Source organism: Vicia villosa, unplaced genomic scaffold (assembly GCF_029867415.1).
Source record: "Vicia villosa cultivar HV-30 ecotype Madison, WI unplaced genomic scaffold, Vvil1.0 ctg.000352F_1_1_1, whole genome shotgun sequence".
In the NCBI taxonomy this organism is placed as follows: domain Eukaryota; kingdom Viridiplantae; phylum Streptophyta; class Magnoliopsida; order Fabales; family Fabaceae; genus Vicia; species Vicia villosa.
The window spans coordinates 137,354-155,293 of record NW_026705158.1 but is presented as its reverse complement, the minus strand read 5'-3'; positions in this window follow the sequence as shown (position 1 = coordinate 155,293).

Genomic DNA, 17,940 nt, shown 5'->3' with positions numbered 1-17,940 from the left:
GATGTTTCAAGTGTGAAAGGTTGGTTCGGAGTGCCGTTAATTGCAAGAGTGCGTGTGTTGTTGAGGTTGTGTTGTTTCTCGAGCTCGAAGAGCGTACGAATTTGAGATTCATGTTCGACGATCAGGTAGAGATTTCCTTGAGGGGAGACGATCAGGTGCTCTTGATGTCCGCATCCTTAAGAGTGATGGGTGATGTTAGTGATATGCATGTGGTGTTTGAGTTTCCTGATGATTTTTCTAAAGGGTATCTGATCGGAAAATAGCAAGAGTACTACTTTTTACCGATGTAGTTATTAAAGTGGAGATTTATCCAAGTATCGATCACAAGGACTGCGGAGAAAATATAAGCCAGGACTCAATTTCAATTGAACAAAAAGCTATGGTTGGGTTTTTGATTGGTTTGATAAAAACTGAATAACTGATTATAATTAACAACGATAAGTAAATGATGATTTGGTACACAAATGAGAAGACGTGCTAGGTTGATGTATAAATCTTACGTAACCCCTTGAGAACACCGTTGTTCACGAAAAGATGTGACTACAATTGAGTATCAATTGTATAAAATAGTTTTCCCTAATTCCTTAGTGGAGAACTTTTTAATACTTAAAAGTCAATTTCAATTCCTCAATAATTGAATTTAGTATTAAAGCATTATGCATTGTAATCTAGAATGGATGATCACTGCAGTAAAATCCTTATTCCTAAGCGATTTATCGGTAGTGTTTCAATTCAAAATGCATTAGGAAGGTGTGTCACGCCTAGCCCTAACCGTAGATCAATAAAATATTTTCCAATATAATAAAGCATTAAAAACTTTGAATCATAAACTCAATTTATAAAAACATCAAATTCATCAACAACGGTTTTAACAAGTCATTACATGAAAAGATTTAGGGACATCACCCTAGCATAATAAGAGTTTAGCTACTCATAGTGTGTAAGAAAATAACAAGAGTAAACGTAGTCATTACAAGAAATTATCGGTCGATATGATCTCCAATCGCGAGTGCTCTTGAAGATCTCTTCCAAAACCCTTGATTGCTCTTTCTCTGTAATTCTCTATGCTCAATGATCCAAGATGCCTCCTTCCTTCTTCCCGTTAGGTTTTAGTAGTGTTGGCAGTCATCCCCCGTATCCGAAAGGTCCGAAATACCCTTAATGAGTTCAAGGCTTTCAAAATATCAAAAGTTGAATATCTGCCCGCGCCTAACAACACGGTCCGTGTGCCGGAACACGGGTGCCCGTGTTGTTCCTCAGATCAGCTCTCAAAATTGCCTTTCCCCGCATCTTTCCACACGGGCCGTGTGCAGGAACACGGGTGCCCGTGTGAAACCTCTGTTTTGCTTTCCAAAAACATCTTTCCAGCCATCTTTTGACACGGCCCGTGTGCATGCACACGGGTGCCCGTGTGAACCTTCCTCTTTGGCTCTTTCAGCTTCTTTTTTCGCCCAGGAGTGTCTTCAGATCCTATCTCTCTCCTGGATCAACCTGGCCAACAACAAACTAACAACCAACGCATAAAACGACACTTTTATAAACTTAAAATACACTAACATGCAAAAACTCAAACAACCGAAAAATTAAGAAACTTATATTAAAACCTATAACAATGCCACTTAGTATTACCAAGATAATGACTTTTGGTCGGAAAAAGGTGCGGAAACTTACTAGAAATGGTGACGGATCACAACCCCACACTTATCTCATTGCTTGTCCTCAAGTGATGTATCGAGTCAAAACAAAGGTCACCGACGAGACTCTTTTCTCCACAACACAACCAGGTTTTTCGCAAGATCCCTATACTTAGCAATCGAGTTTAAGGTTTCCTTCTTCAGACTATCAACGGCATTCCCACTTTCGAGCACGTTTTTCACCTGCAAGCTTTTCACACTCTCACAAAATCTCTCTGGGTTAAAGTGTCTACACTCATAGTATCAAGGCATGCATATTACTTTCAACTTTGAATAAATTCTCAAATCACTACACACAGAGATTACACACACTTTATGAGGTCTTAGGGTTGTAACGTGGCTTTGGTTTGGTGGGTAAACAAGGAACGGGGTAACAAATGGTTTAGGTGCTCGGCATTACATAGGATTCACTTCTCTACTCATTTTGATCTGAATCGTAAGAATGGGGTTTGAACCTTTTCCAGACTAAAAGTGGACCAGGGCAAATATCTTCTTCTGCTTTGACATTTAAACCTCTTTTTGTTGGTTTTCACAAGATCCATATTCATCTTTTTCTCTCTCTCTTTTTTTTTTCTATGAGATATTCTTTTCTTTTTTTTTTCATCTTCTTCTTGCCCCCCTTTTTCAATGGTTCAAAACCCCACACTTAGATCCTTTTAGTGTCTTTCAAGTGATTAATCATGAATGCCGAGCGATGACATGAACAATGAGAAAACGGGTGATAAAAAGACTAACACAGTGAACAATACAAACATTACGGCTCAAAGGGGGTTAACGATGGATAACATGCATACGGGATGGTTAGAAAGGCTCGAGGTTACGAAAAAAAAAACTTGCCTCAGTGTGCGCTTTCATAGTGTGCTTGTGTTATGAGAAAATACGCAAAATCAAAGTGAATAGTGCCATACCTGACTGGACTCTCATATGGATGTTATGAATTTGGCTCTGACATCTCACCGGGTAGGTTAAGCTTGCATGCTTCAAAGTGCTCTAGGTGTCCTGCAGTTTCCTTTCCTCTAAAGTTCACCATACTCTCTCTTGGTTCAGTGTTTCCTCATTGCGTCCTACCTTCTTTTCTTTGATTGTGTCAACTTCCGTGGTGCCTGTAGAGATCAAGTGTGAGATGTGTTGTTCAACCACTATCTATTCATTTGCCCCCCCTCCGACTTGTATCCAACCTGGTAACACCATGGCAGCACTACAAACTTGAAATAAACACAATAACAGAAAGACAAAAGACAATGGTTCCAATTAAACAAACTAAACTATGAATTCAAAAACGGAAAGCAAAACAATAAAATAAAACCTCCCCCACACTTGAACGAAACATTGTCCTCAAATGTTTTAATTCCAGTGTGACGGAGATTACCAGGCTCACTGATAAGGCGGTGGAGGAGGAGGATCCTGAGGAAAGTGCAACATGAGGCGTCGCATCATCTCTTGGACATCATCCACCACAGCTCCTTGTCTGAACAACTCAACACCCTGTCGCGTTTGCTCGGTGCGGAGAGCGCAAATCTCCGTTTGTACCCACCCCCATTGATCCTGAGTCATGGAAGATGATCCAACAGTGTGCTGGAAAAACTGCCGAGGAGGCGGGACAGGGTGATCTTGGGCGGGGAGGTCATCCTCCATGTCGTCACCTGCAAAATTATGGTCATGTGGAGGGCTTTCACCCCTAAACTCACCTGTAACTACATACAACCAGTTAGCACGATTTGCAATAGAAACAGTATCAGGTGCAGGTAGTGCCATAACATGCTGTCCATGGACAGTTAGTGAGAAGTACCCAGGCTTTACTACAATCATCCTCTGATTTACAAGAGTTTGCAAATTAATTTTCTTACCCGGTAATGAAGGTTCATCATTCAACAAGTGGCCATAATCCAAGTGCTCAGCCAATTGAGAGATCATTCCCCCAACTGAAATCTCTCCGCAAGAAGCATAACCAACCTGCTTCAGGTGGTTAGCAGCAAAGGCAGCGACATTCACCCGACTCACCTCAATCATGTTATGCAACAAAAATAGCTCTCTTTTCGCACAAACCCCTGTACTATCTCCCCTCCCAAACAAGGTGAAAGCCAAACCTTTCTGAGCATAACGGAAACAAGGGTTATGAATCCCCGAGGCCTTAGCCTTGCTTGGATTGTACCCAGCTGCACCTGTGATGGCTTCCCAGAATTCACAAGCAGGAAAAGTTTCAGGGGGGGCGCCCGGTCCAGAGGACGGTAATTTCAGTGCCTCCCCTACCTCTTCCACAGACAACAAGTGCTTATGTCCAAACATATAAAACTCTAGATCACCAAAATACTCCATTTCGGAGCCATTCCATTTGTGTCTCAATTTGAATTCTACAGTGCTCAGGAATTCCAGAGTTAGGCCCTCATAAGTCGGTGCCTCAAACAACATAAAAGGCAACATTCCGATGTTGTGAAACATCCGGTAGACTTCATCTTTGAGGCCTAACTTGGTAAGAGTGTCATCACAAATATATCTAGTCGGGAGCAATTTACGTTGCACTAAAATATCATACCTTGCTTTGTGCTTAGGGAGGGCAAACGTAATACCATGGGCATTTTCCTCTTGTGTCCCGCTACGAACGGTTGCGCGACTAGGAGCGCGACGGACCCGCTGCCTCGGTTGGGAGGGTTCGGCAAAATCATCCCGAACATTGCGGCGTTGGGTTGTCTTTCGGGGAGGCATTGTAATAGCTCTGCAAGAAAAAATTAACAAGAAAACACAAATACCACAAGCAAAAATTCGGAAAAATAAAATTGCACAAAATCAAAAACTAAACCGATAGAAGTGAAGAGGATGAAGAGTAGAACAACTTTTGTGAAGGCACTATAGTGTTTAGATGGGTGGTTGATGGTGGTAGAGTGAGTTTAGTGAAGGTGGAGGCTAGGGTTTAATGGAAGATGAGAAAGAAAAGTGGGAGAATGAGTGGAAAGAAGAAGAAGAATGTTATAATGTAGAAGGGGCCCACATGGGGTTTTAAAAAAAATTTTGAAAAATCTGGCCCGCATAGCCCACACGGTCCGTGTGGCTGCACACGGGTGGCCGTGTGAAAAGGCTATTTGGTTTCATAGAGGCGTGCTGAGGGGCAACACGGGCCGTGTTGCTGCACACGGGCGCCCGTGTTGCTGGTGCTGAAGCTCCTTTTCAATCTTTTTTTTCCTGCATTCTGTCTTCAACACGGGCCGTGTTTCTGCACACGGGTGCCCGTGTTGATGGTCTTCTATGCATCAAAAATGGACACTCTCCGTGCCTTTTTACTTGAGTTGCGTCTACCGGTCCAAACTCTACCACCTACAAAATAAACGAAATAAAACAAAGAAAACGAAAGTTAAATGAAACAAACGTGGGTTGCCTCCCACGGAGCGCTTCGTTTAACGTCGCATGGCTCGACGGTCCATCGTCCTACTAAGCAAGACGAATGACATCAACCTGTCCAACTGGTTGACCTTGGAAATATGGCTTTAATCTCTGCCCATTAACTTTAAAGATGTCTCCATTAGCTTGATTCTTGATTTCAACTGCACCGTAAGGGAACACCTTATGAACCACAAATGGTCCCGACCATTTGGACCTCAATTTTCCCGGAAATAGCTTCAAGCGGGAATTGTACAGAAGGACCAGCTGTCCTTCCCAAAACTCTTTTTTCTGGATCCTCCTATCGTGCCACTTCTTGGTCTGTTCCTTGTAAACCTTGGCATTTTCGTACGCACGATTCCGAAACTCTTATAACTCATGCAACTGTAGGATTCTAGAACTTCCTGCTAGAGACAAGTCCATGTTCAAGAATTTAGTTGCCCAAAATGCCTTGTGTTCAAGCTCTAAAGGCAGGTGACATGCTTTTCCGTAGACAAGTTGGTATGGTGACATCCCGATGGACGTTTTGAATGCCGTTTGGTAAGCCCATAACGCATCATCTAGCTTTGTTGCCCAATCCTTTCGTGACGAACTCACCGTCTTCTCTAGAATTTGTTTGAGCTGTCTATTAGACACCTCTACCTGACCACTAGTTTGAGGGTGGTAAGGAGTGGCTATCCGATGCTTCACATTGTACTTCTGAAGGAGTTTCTCCATGAGGTGATTGAGGAAGTGAGTTCCTTCATCACTTATTAGCGCTCTCGGCACTCCAAACCTTGAAAATATGTTTTCTCTTAAGAACTTGACTACCACCTTCGCATCATTAGTTGGTAAAGCTACCGCCTCCACCCATTTCGAGACATAGTCCACTGCAACTAATATGTAGTTCTTCCCGAATGACGGTGGAAACAGACCCATGAAGTCAATTCCCCACACATCGAATAACTCCACCTCTAACATGAAATTCTGGGGCATTTGATTTCTTTTTGATATGTTCCCAGTACGCTGACACTTATCACATTCCTTTACCATCTCTTGGGAGTCCTTGAACAATGATGGCCAGTATAATCCTGACTGCAAAACTTTGGATGCAGTACGATCCCCACTGAAATGCCCTCCATATTCAGAGTCATGACATGCTCTCAGCACGTCCCTTTGCTCCTCCTCAGGCACACATCGTCGTATCAACCCATCTACTCCTCTCTTGTACAGGTATGGGTCGTCCCATAGATAGAACCTGCAATCATGAACAAACTTTTTCTTGCGGTTAGAATCAAAATCGTCAGGTATTATACCGCCAACTAGGTAGTTTGCGTAATCAGCAAACCAAGGCACTCCAATAACAGCTAGGATGTGTTCATCAGCAAACTCATCCTTTATTGGACGCCGCTCTTCTGTCTCCTCAATGGGTGACATCCGCGAAAGGTGATCTGCAACAGTGTTCTCACACCCTTTCTTGTCGCGAATCTCTACATCGAACTCTTGGAGAAGTAAAATCCACCTCAGGAGTCTGGGTTTCGAATCCTGCTTGGCAAAGAGATATTTTAAAGCAGCATGGTCAGTGTAAACAATCACTTTCGAACCCAACAGATATTGCCTGAATTTATCAAAGGCATACACAACAGCTAGCAACTCCTTCTCGGTAGTTGCATAATTGATCTGTGCAGGGTTCAAAACGTGACTGGCATAATAAATAACATGAAGCAATTTTTCTCTCCGCTGTCCAAGTACAGCCCCCACTGCAATGTCGCTAGCATCGCACATGATCTCAAAGGGTAGAGACCAATCAGGGGAAATCACAATGGGTGCCGACACTAGTTTATTTTTCAGTGTCTCAAATGCATCGGCACACTCTTTATCGAATACAAAAGTCCTGTCTTTAACCAACAAAGTGGTCAGCGGTTTGGCTATCTTTGAAAAATCCCTTATGAACCTACGGTAGAATCCCGCATGGCCTAGGAAACTCCGAATACCTTTCTCATTCACAAGTGGTGGTAATTTTGAGATAACCTCCACCTTAGCTTGATCAACTTCAATTCCCCTGTGGGAGATCTTGTGACCAAGAACAATGCCTTCTCGTACCATAAAATGGCACTTCTCCCAGTTTAGGATCAGATTACTTTCTTGACATCGCTGCAAAACAAGTGAAAGGTTAGCCAGACAGTTATCAAAGGAGGAACCAAAAACAGAGAAGTCATCCATGAAGACTTCTATATGCTTTTCAAGCATATCAGCAAAAATAGAAGTCATGCATCTTTGGAATGTCGCTGGGGCATTACACAACCCGAACGGCATCCTTCTATAAGCGAAGATACCGTAGGGGCAAGTAAAGGTTGTCTTCTCTTGATCCTCCGGTGCAACCGCAATTTGGTTGTATCCAGAGTACCCATCCAGAAAACAATAATAGTCATGCCCGGCCAATCTTTCTAACATTTGGTCAATGAATGGCAATGGAAAGTGGTCTTTTCTTGTGGCCAAATTTAGTCTTCTGTAGTCTATACACACCCGCCACCCAGTGACCGTTCTGGTAGGAATCAACTCATTCTTTTCATTAGCTATCACCGTTGTACCTCCTTTTTTAGGTACCACATGAACAGGGCTCACCCATGAACTGTCTGATATCGGGTAAATAAGTCCTGCATCTAACAGCTTCACGACTTCCTTTCTCACTACCTCCTTCATAACTGGGTTCAATCTCCTTTGAGGCTGCACCACCGGTTTGTGATCTTCTTCCATGAGAATTTTGTGCATGCACATCGTAGGACTTATTCCCTTGAGGTCTTCAATTTTCCAACCAATAGCTCCCTTGAACTTTTTCAGAACTTCAATTAACTTGTCCTCTTGTATATTTTTCAAACTAGAGCTAATGATGGCGGGACATTTTTCTTCAGAATCAAGGAAAACATATTTAAGATTCTCCGGAAGCTGTTTCAATTCTGAACTTTTTGGCTTTTCTTCATTACAACCCAATGCTATTGGTTGCCTTAGATCTTCCCACCTATGTGCTCGGGAACCTTTAAAAATAGGTTGAGTCTCCAACATTGATACCACCTCTAATTCATTATCATTGGTTTCTTCATTTTCCCCAAAAATTGACATGCTCAAAACTCTTTCGAGAGGTAATTGCGATACACTCTCCACATGGTTACTTCCTACCACTTGTTCGAGCACTTGTATATTGCTACTGGTGCCAATATCCTCTTTATGCTTCATGGTATTATGAACATTGATTTTTAACTCTTCATCATAAACCTTCAAAGTAAGAGTACCCCCATCCATATCTATCATGACTCTCCCCGTTTCCAAGAATGGTCGTCCCAGAATTATCGGCATCTCTTCATCTTCTGGCATTTCAAGAATTACAAAATCTACCGGAAACACAAACTTATCCACTTTCACAAGGACGTCTTGGACTACTCCGTAAGGTCGCTTGACCGAATGATCTGCAAATTGGAGAGTCATCCGAGTGTCTTGGATTGCACCAATTCCCAACTTTTTGTAGATGGATAGAGGCATGAGACTGATACTTGCCCCCAGATCAATTAAAGCTCTCTTGAAAGATCTATCTCCAATAGTGCAAGGGATAGTAACTGCTCCTCTATCCTTCTTTTTCACTGGAATCTTCAGGCCCTGCAAAGTAGCACTACAAGTTTCTGTTAGAATAATGGGATGATCTGCAATGGTTCGCTTTTTAGCGATGATATCCTTCATGAATTTGGCATAGGTGGGCATTTGCTCAAGTGCCTCTAACAACTGAATATTCAGCTCCAGCTTTTTGAATAATTCCAGGAACTTCTCAAAATTCTTTTCTTGCTGCCCCTTTTTCTTGTTTCTTTGAGGGTAAGGCAGCTTGATTTCTGGTGTTGGTGTTAACACTTTTTCTTTCGTAACCGGTGCTGGTGTTACCACTTCTTCTTCCACTTCCTCATTCTCTCTTATGTCTAGCTCCACCTCAAGCAATTGATCCTCACTCTCCGAATCCTTTTCCACTACTTCACGTGGTTTCCCTCTCCGTGTAGTGACGGCATTGATTTTTTGATTGTCTTTAGGATTAGTAACAGTTGCGCTTGGGAGGGCTTCTGGTGCTTGCGGAATTGCAAGGTGTTGAGCAATTTGACTCATTTGCACTTCCAGGTTCTTGATTGAGGCTCCGGTGTTCCTTAAATTGCTTCGTGTCTCTTCTTGGAATTGGGAGCTTTGAGCGGCCATCTTTTCAATGGCAATTTCCCAATCCGCCTTTCTTGGACCCTGTGGTTGGTATTGTTGTTGAGGTTGCTGGTATGGTTGTTGTTGCGGACGATATTGTTGCCCATGTGGTTGGTATTGTTGAGTCTGAGGTTGATATGGTTGTTGGCCTTGAACCGGCTTCTGGACGTTTCCTTGCTGGTCTTTCCATGAGAAATTCGGATGATTTTTCCACCCCGGATTATATGTGTTGGCATAAGGATTATTCTGCCTCAACATATGAATCTGCTCAACCTGTTCTTGAGTTGCCACACAATGCATAGCAAAGTGCGGTCCACCACATATTTCACAAAGAACCGCTTTAACTGGTTCCACCTGTGCCACTGTCTGAGTTCCAATATTCATCTTTTTTAACCTTCTCTCTACCTCTGCAGCAATCTGATCCTCCATCTTAACAACCTGCTCTGGCAACTTCAAATCAATTTTGCCCTCCGGTTGGCTCATGGTTCGATCATACAACTCAAGGTGCTCATTAGCAGCAATTGCCTCTATGATCCTTTTCATAACAGTGGCTGTAGCAAAATTGGTTGAACCACCAGCAGCGGTATCAATAAGCTGCTTTGTCTTAAGTCGCAAACCATTCACGAAATTCTGCATCTGCTCGGTAGCGTCCATGTTATGAGTAGGACATGCAGTCAAACACCTTTTGAACCTCTTTTATGCATCCCCCAATGATTCCCCCTCTTTTTGTTTGAAATTTACAATATCGTATCTTTTTCGGATAAACACCGACGCAGGAAAATATTCATTGAGGAATGCTGTTTCCATCTCTTGCCATGTCGTGATACTTGCAGCCGGAAGTGAGTAAAACCACTCCTCTGCGTCATCAGTAAGTGTAAACGGGAACATAACAAGTCTCTTGGCCTCCTCTGAATGACCTTCGATCTTCAACGAAGTTGTCGTAGTGAGAAATCTCTGAAGATGCTTATTTGCATCCTCGTTTATTCTTCCAGAGAACGGCTTGCTCTCTAACTGGCGAATGGTGGATGGATGCAATTGAAAATGTGCCACATTCACGGGTTGATTAACAATAGTCATCCGGTTGGGGTGAGCATTTGCCCCTCCATAGTCCCCTAACAATCTCTCCGCAGGAGGTTGATTTCCAGCCATGTTAACTGGTTCCTGAACTACCTCCCTGTCAAAGTCAGAGTCGCTGTGCTCCGAATGCACAGACACTTCGTCGTCGCTTTCCTGATGTGGAACACTAAGACTTGCACTTGGTACTGCCAGTCTTTCAATTCTCGCCTTGCGGCGTCTCTCGTGCAGAGCTCTTTCTGGTTCTGTGTCAAAGGAAAATTTAGCTGAGGTCTGACCTCGCATAAACAGTTAGACAACAGTTAGAACAGATACAAAACTGCAATGAAATTAAAATAACGGATAAAAATAAAATTTTGGTCGCAGAGCAACAAAATTTCAATTGACTTAAAGTTCGGCTTATAGTTTGGCAGTCCCCGGCAACGGCGCCAAAAACTTGATCGGAAAATAGCAAGAGTACTACTTTTTACCGATGTAGTTATTAAAGTGGAGATTTATCCAAGTATCGATCACAAGGACTGCGGAGAAAATATAAGCCAGGACTCAATTTCAATTGAACAAAAAGCTATGGTTGGGTTTTTGATTGGTTTGATAAAAACTGAATAACTGATTATAATTAACAACGATAAGTAAATGATGATTTGGTACACAAATGAGAAGACGTGCTAGGTTGATGTATAAATCTTACGTAACCCCTTGAGAACACCGTTGTTCACGAAAAGATGTGACTACAATTGAGTATCAATTCTATAAAATAGTTTTCCCTAATTCCTTAGTGGAGAACTTTTTAATACTTAAAAGTCAATTTCAATTCCTCAATAATTGAATTTAGTATTAAAGCATTATGCATTGTAATCTAGAATGGATGATCAATGCAGTAAAATCCTTATTCCTAAGCGATTTATCGGTAGTGTTTCAATTCAAAATGCATTAGGAAGGTGTGTCATGCCTAGCCCTAACCGTAGATCAATAAAATATTTTCCAATATAATAAAGCATTAAAAACTTTGAATCATAAACTCAATTTATAAAAACATCAAATTCATCAACAACGGTTTTAACAAGTCATTACATGAAAAGATTTAGGGACATCACCCTAGCATAATAAGAGTTTAGCTACTCATAGTGTGTAAGAAAATAACAAGAGTAAACGTAGTCATTACAAGAAATTATCGGTCGATATGATCTCCAATCGCGAGTGCTCTTGAAGATCTCTTCCAAAACCCTTGATTGCTCTTTCTCTGTAATTCTCTATGCTCAATGATCCAAGATGCCTCCTTCCTTCTTCCCGTTAGGTTTTAGTAGTGTTGGCAGTCATCCCCCGTATCCGAAAGGTCCGAAATACCCTTAATGAGTTCAAGGCTTTCAAAATATCAAAAGTTGAATATCTGCCCGCGCCTAACAACACGGTCCGTGTGCCGGAACACGGGTGCCCGTGTTGTTCCTCAGATCAGCTCTCAAAATTGCCTTTCCCCGCATCTTTCCACACGGGCCGTGTGCAGGAACACGGGTGCCCGTGTGAAACCTCTGTTTTGCTTTCCAAAAACATCTTTCCAGCCATCTTTTGACACGGCCCGTGTGCATGCACACGGGTGCCCGTGTGAACCTTCCTCTTTGGCTCTTTCAGCTTCTTTTTTCGCCCAGGAGTGTCTTCAGATCCTATCTCTCTCCTGGATCAACCTGGCCAACAACAAACTAACAACCAACGCATAAAACGGCACTTTTATAAACTTAAAACACACTAACATGCAAAAACTCAAACAACCGAAAAATTAAGAAACTTATATTAAAACCTATAACAATGCCACTTAGTATTACCAAGATAATGACTTTTGGTCGGAAAAAGGTGCGGAAACTTACTAGAAATGGTGACCGATCAGTATCAGTGACTTTCCATTGGAACAAAGAGTTGATTTTTCCATAGATTTAGTACCTGATACTAGGCATGTGTCAATGGCTCCAAAAAAATAAAGTAATTATGTGAAACTTTTATCCGACCATGCATTTTTTGCCTTTAGATTAAACAACTTTAACACCGCCTACAATCGTGTAAAACTTGTGCATCCCTTATATAAAGGGGGTGTCTTTATCACTACATAAAGTATCATAAATATGAACATTCTTAAAAGAAGATTCTCCAATATCACGAAACATGTCCTATAGTTGATTATCCATATATTCATCTTCATCCACATTTTTACGTTGTGACGCCCGACTTCCATCTTTATCCACCTCACCATGCCACATCCATATTGTATAATTTTAACATATACCATCACAATATAGGTGATGGAATATTTCATCCTTTGTACCTTTATTTATATTCACGCAATCATCACAAGGAAAATAAAAGACACCATTGTTATCGAAAAGATATTGATCAACGCATTCAAGGAGTTCAAAAACTCCTTTCTCATAAACTGAACCTAATCTATCAGATTTCATCCAACTTTGATCCCTAACAACTTCTAAAATTCATTCACGAATAATAATATGAATGGCACACTAAAATCTAAACCAAAACCATATCTAAAAACTAAAGCATATTCATAACAAAAATATAACTCTAAAACTTAAGCATATGCATATCCATCACAACAATATAATATTTTTGTTCACTTCTATATCCAACAGAAAAACCAAACGGTTAATATGAACAATATACAACATTCAACAAAATATGAAGCAAGCAACATGTACCCAAAAAAAGGAATGAAAATCAAAGATAACGAGTACCGTACTTCGAAGACGAGGACGAGAACAAGAATGAAGATGTTGAAGATTTAAAATCCAAATGAACGAAGAGGGTGAAGATTTGAGTTCCAAAGAATGGATATGATAAATATACCGACTGCGTTTCCGCTGTCCTATCTGGTTCTCTTGTTCGCCTAGGGCATCTTATGAAAGAGATGTAGAATAAGTTTTTTTTTAATTTATCAGTAAAACCTTTAACCTCGATTGAAAAATTCAACCGCAGTGGAGATTTAAATAATCTAACAACGGTTGAGTCAAACCACCGTTGTTAAATCATTTTCAATTTATGTTTTCAATAACGAAATTAAGTGACACAAGCTTCTTGTACTCGAAAAAAAAGAAAAAAAAATGTAGTTGCTAGAAATTAAAGATGAGGACGCATAATTTATCACCACGGTTTTCAAGCCCAATCGTCATTAAATTACTTTTCGTAATCATCGAGCGTTTCAACTTTAACATACTACAATGGTTTATATGATACCGTTGTAACTTTGGTGTCGTTGTATATACTTTTGTGTAGTAGTGTAAAGTCCTTGAATGGTCTTACGTTACAAATTATGTGGGAGTTGTTTCTAGGAGAATTGTTCAATATTTAATGATAAGGTAATGTGTTAGATTTGTGGAAATTTTTTACCTTTTGTCACTTTACGCTGTTCTTGACATTATGTGGTTATAAAAAGGAAATTTATTTTGATGTATAAGAAATTTTTTTTCACTAATTTAGTTATATTATAAAATTAAAACCATTAGTTTGGTAAAGAAGAAATTGAGTCATCTAGAGAAAACTTGCAACCCGAAAAAAGGTTAATCGTAAGAATTTGAAAAGGAAATACAATATTATGTTGAGGGAACACCACTTGGAAACATAAAGTTGTGTTGCCTAAATACAACATGATGTTTTCTATTCAAATTTTAATGGTTAATTGTAATAATTTAAAAGAAAACATCTTGTTGTATTGAGGCAACACAACTTTATATTTAAGTTGTATTCTCTCAATACAACATGGTGGTTCTTTTTTTACGATTAATCATATTATTTTTTAGTTTCAAATTTTCTCTAGACGATCCAATTTCTTCTTTGTTAAAGAATATTTATGTTTTTAGAATATTCCTCTATTAATAAATAAAACAAATATTATGATTTGAAATAATTTTTGTTTAGACCAACAGTTAAGACATAGTTAAAGTGATAGAAGATATAATACATTTTTTCACAGTTAAAGTAAAAAAAATTGTGGTGAAAAGTTATCCTAAACTCCTATCACATCAGCTAATGGAAAAATCATGGTGGAAAGTATAGTTTTTCATCTCGGTTATTATTCCAATTGTGGTGAAAAGCACTATTTTGAAAATTGCAAAATGTTTTTACTAGAATCTGAACCTATTTTCTCAAACCTGTTGCACACAATTTCCTTAGGACTTTTTTGAGTTTAATCTTTTAAGTGAGCGAAAAACTTGTGATTTGATTTACTAAAAAAACACCAATAAACAAATTGGCACATCTAGTGGGATCCTTTTGTCCAAAAAATTTAAACTTTTGTAGAAAAGTGTTTGCGCTTTTATTGTTTGTTTTTGTTCTTCATACAAACAATGTTTGCAATGCCTGAGTGTTCAAGTGTAAGAGGAATGATAAAATTCTTATAATGGCACATCCAAAAAATCTTCCCTTCTCTAGTACGATGCTCCAAATATAGAAGAATAACCCATCAAAGCAACTGTTGATGTTGCAGGTACTTCAATGTCTGTTGGAGTAACCACTCCTTTTGTGAGTCAAATGTTAGTTTCGACAAAATTACCAGAAGTCGTGGTTTCCCCGCCATAAGTAACAAGTATTCCAACTACTCCTAGGGTTACACAAACTACTATAGGAGATCCTAGACCTTTTTTCTTCCTAAGTTTTACGTTACCCCTGGTTGTAGGGAATATCCATATGGCATACCAACTGCAATGATGGTATTGTGTTTAATCCTCTAATCCAAAACACAAACCATACTTACCAACAATTGGCGCATCAAATGAGTTGAATTGATGGTTTATTTGGTGTTCCTCAAGCGCCTGTTCAGTAAATTCCTAATAACCAAGTTCCACAACAAGTTATGCCTTAACCCGTTGAATAGCTCATACAAAAAATAATCGAAGATGACGTAGGTCGCCCAGAGGTAATATTGGTCAATAGGAACTAGGATGCAGACCAAGTTGTTAGGAGAGTCCAACAAAAAAATTTTGGAGGGTAAAATAACATAGCCAATATGGTTGAACAAATCTTAGTCCAAAGTGGTCTTAACATTGGACTCCATAGACCAAATTTCATTTCTTCCTTATTTGAGTACGTATTGCAGTTTGAACTCCCAAGGGGTAGGAAAATCCCTAAATTTACTAAGTTTTCAGGTGATACAAGTGAATCTACTGTTGAGCATGATGCTCAATATCAATCAGAGGTAGGTAATTTGGCCAATAATGAAAACTTAAAGATGAAATATTTCCCTAACTCCTTAACTAAGAGTGCTTTCACATGGTTCACTACCATTTCTCCAAATTTCATATACAATTGGAATCAACTAGAAAGAGTGTTCCTTGAACAATTCTATATCGGTCAGTAAAAAATTAGCCTAAAAGAATTAGCCAACGGGGAGAGAAAGTTGTATAAATCAATAGAAGATTATCTCAATAGGTTTATGTTGATGAAGGCGTGTTGTTTTAGACCTTTGTCAATAATGATGTTTAATAGAGATACACAAAGATATTTGTTGCAAATATCATCCACTCTAAAAGAAGATTCAACTTTGATTTGGAAGAAGAGGATATGGGCTTTACTGATGAAGTCGGGTGCAACATAATTGGCTATAGATGGAAAAGGTTCTCCAAACACTCTTTCAACTACAAAACTTAATTGGTAAAGGAATTTTAAATTAACAGTTCTCTAAATAAGATAGATGTTGAGAAGGAAGAAAAAGAAGGATCAAGTGAGGGTGAAATTTTGGCTAAGAAGGCGGATGAACCTGCTAAAACTAGGGGTGGCAAAACGGGCCCGGCCCGCGGGGAAAGCCTGTTTAACCCGCATTTTTTTGCGGGGCGGGGCAAGGTTTTAGGCCCGCTCTCTTTAATGTGCCCGCCCCGCCCCGTTTTTTTGTGGGCTTTTACGGGCATTTGTTTTTATAGAATTTTACTATTTTTAGGCCTAAAAAGCCGAATGCCCGCGGGCTTTCCTTGCTCCGCCCTCACTTTTTTGCGGGGCGGGGAAAGGTTTTAGACCCGCACTCTTAAAAAAGCCCGCCCCGCCCTGCCCCGTTTTTTCGTGGGCTTTTGCGGGGCGGGCCTAAACGGGGCGGGCATGCCCGTTTGCCACCCCTAGCTAAAACTGAGCCAACCCAAAATAAATGGGGGGACATATGTTGATAAATCGGTTGTTTTGTAGGATTAAGAAATAGATGAAGAAGAAGACAAAGTAAGTGTCCAAGGGAATGAAGAAAGGAACAAGTCAAATGTTAATGATGAGGAGGAATGGACAATGCCTCATTATTTTAAAACACATGAGGCTGAAGTATAATACAAGATGGGTGAATTAATGAATAAAGTTGACCCTACCATGCTAGGAATTGGAATGCTGGCAAGCTACAAAGAAGCTGAAAAAAGTGCTATAACAACAAAGAGTTATGGCATGCCAAAAATCCTCACAAAGACAAAGAGCCCAGAAAAATTTAAAAGCCCATCCAATGTAAAATACCTTGAGAAAAAAAAACAAAATAAATTTGAAAAGAAACACTTCCCTCTTGATGCGATAGAAAATGTCATTGAGCCCTAACCTACAAAGCAATATAGGACCGCTGAGTCTTTTCCAAAAATTAAGAACAAAAAGAAGAACATGATGTTTTTGTTGATGGAAATGATGAGTCAGAGGGCATGGGAAACAAGGTCATGAAGGAAGATGTGAAAAAAAAAAGAACTGAAAAAGCTCAAGGGACAAGGAAATGCAACAGGCTTTAGGCCTAGCTGGTATAAAAAAATTCCAACATATCACCCTACTTTAGTTTAAGTTGATTTTTAGTTCTGTTGTGCCATAACGTTTTAGGTTTTACATTGAAGACAATGTCATTACTTTAGTGTTGGGGTATAACACCTTTATTAAGTGTTTCTTTAATTTTTACTTATTTTGATTAATGAAATGCTAAAGTCTTTATGTTTTAATGAATGCTTTGATTTTTTAAATTTAACTAATTTTATCTCTTATCAAGAGAATTTCTAAATTTTAACAAAAAATATATAAATTAAAGAACTGTTGAAAAATGTTGGAAACAAAATCTGAGACCATCAAAAAATAAATATGCACAAATTGTAACTTGGGAAGTGATGAAACACTATCATGCTAGACGAATTCAGAAAAGTAATTAGTCTTTTAAATAGTTTATATTGTTTTCAAATATGAAATACGCTCAACTGTTGTTTATAGTTTAGGGGGGGGGAAACACTAGCAATTTGGCTAGCTAAGGAGACCACTGCAAGAATTTTGAGTTAATGGAAATGTGCTGATGTTAGATTTCTTTACTTATATTTCTTCTGATTATCGGTTGCATCACTTAAGGACATGTAATGATTCAAGTTTGGGGTGTGATAACTCATTATTTGTGATTTTAGTAGAAATGTTGAGGTTAGTTAGAGGCAATTTTTTAGCTTAGTTTTAGTTAATCACACCAGGTGCTTCCTTTTGTGCATTTTATGTGTTTTGTGCATGCGTAGGAGTACTCTAGTGACAAGCCCTGGCGCTTCAAGAACATCATACCTCAAGTTAGTAGGCTCTTGAGCAAGAAGAGGCCAAAATGAGTGGTTAATCTCATAGTTAGAGA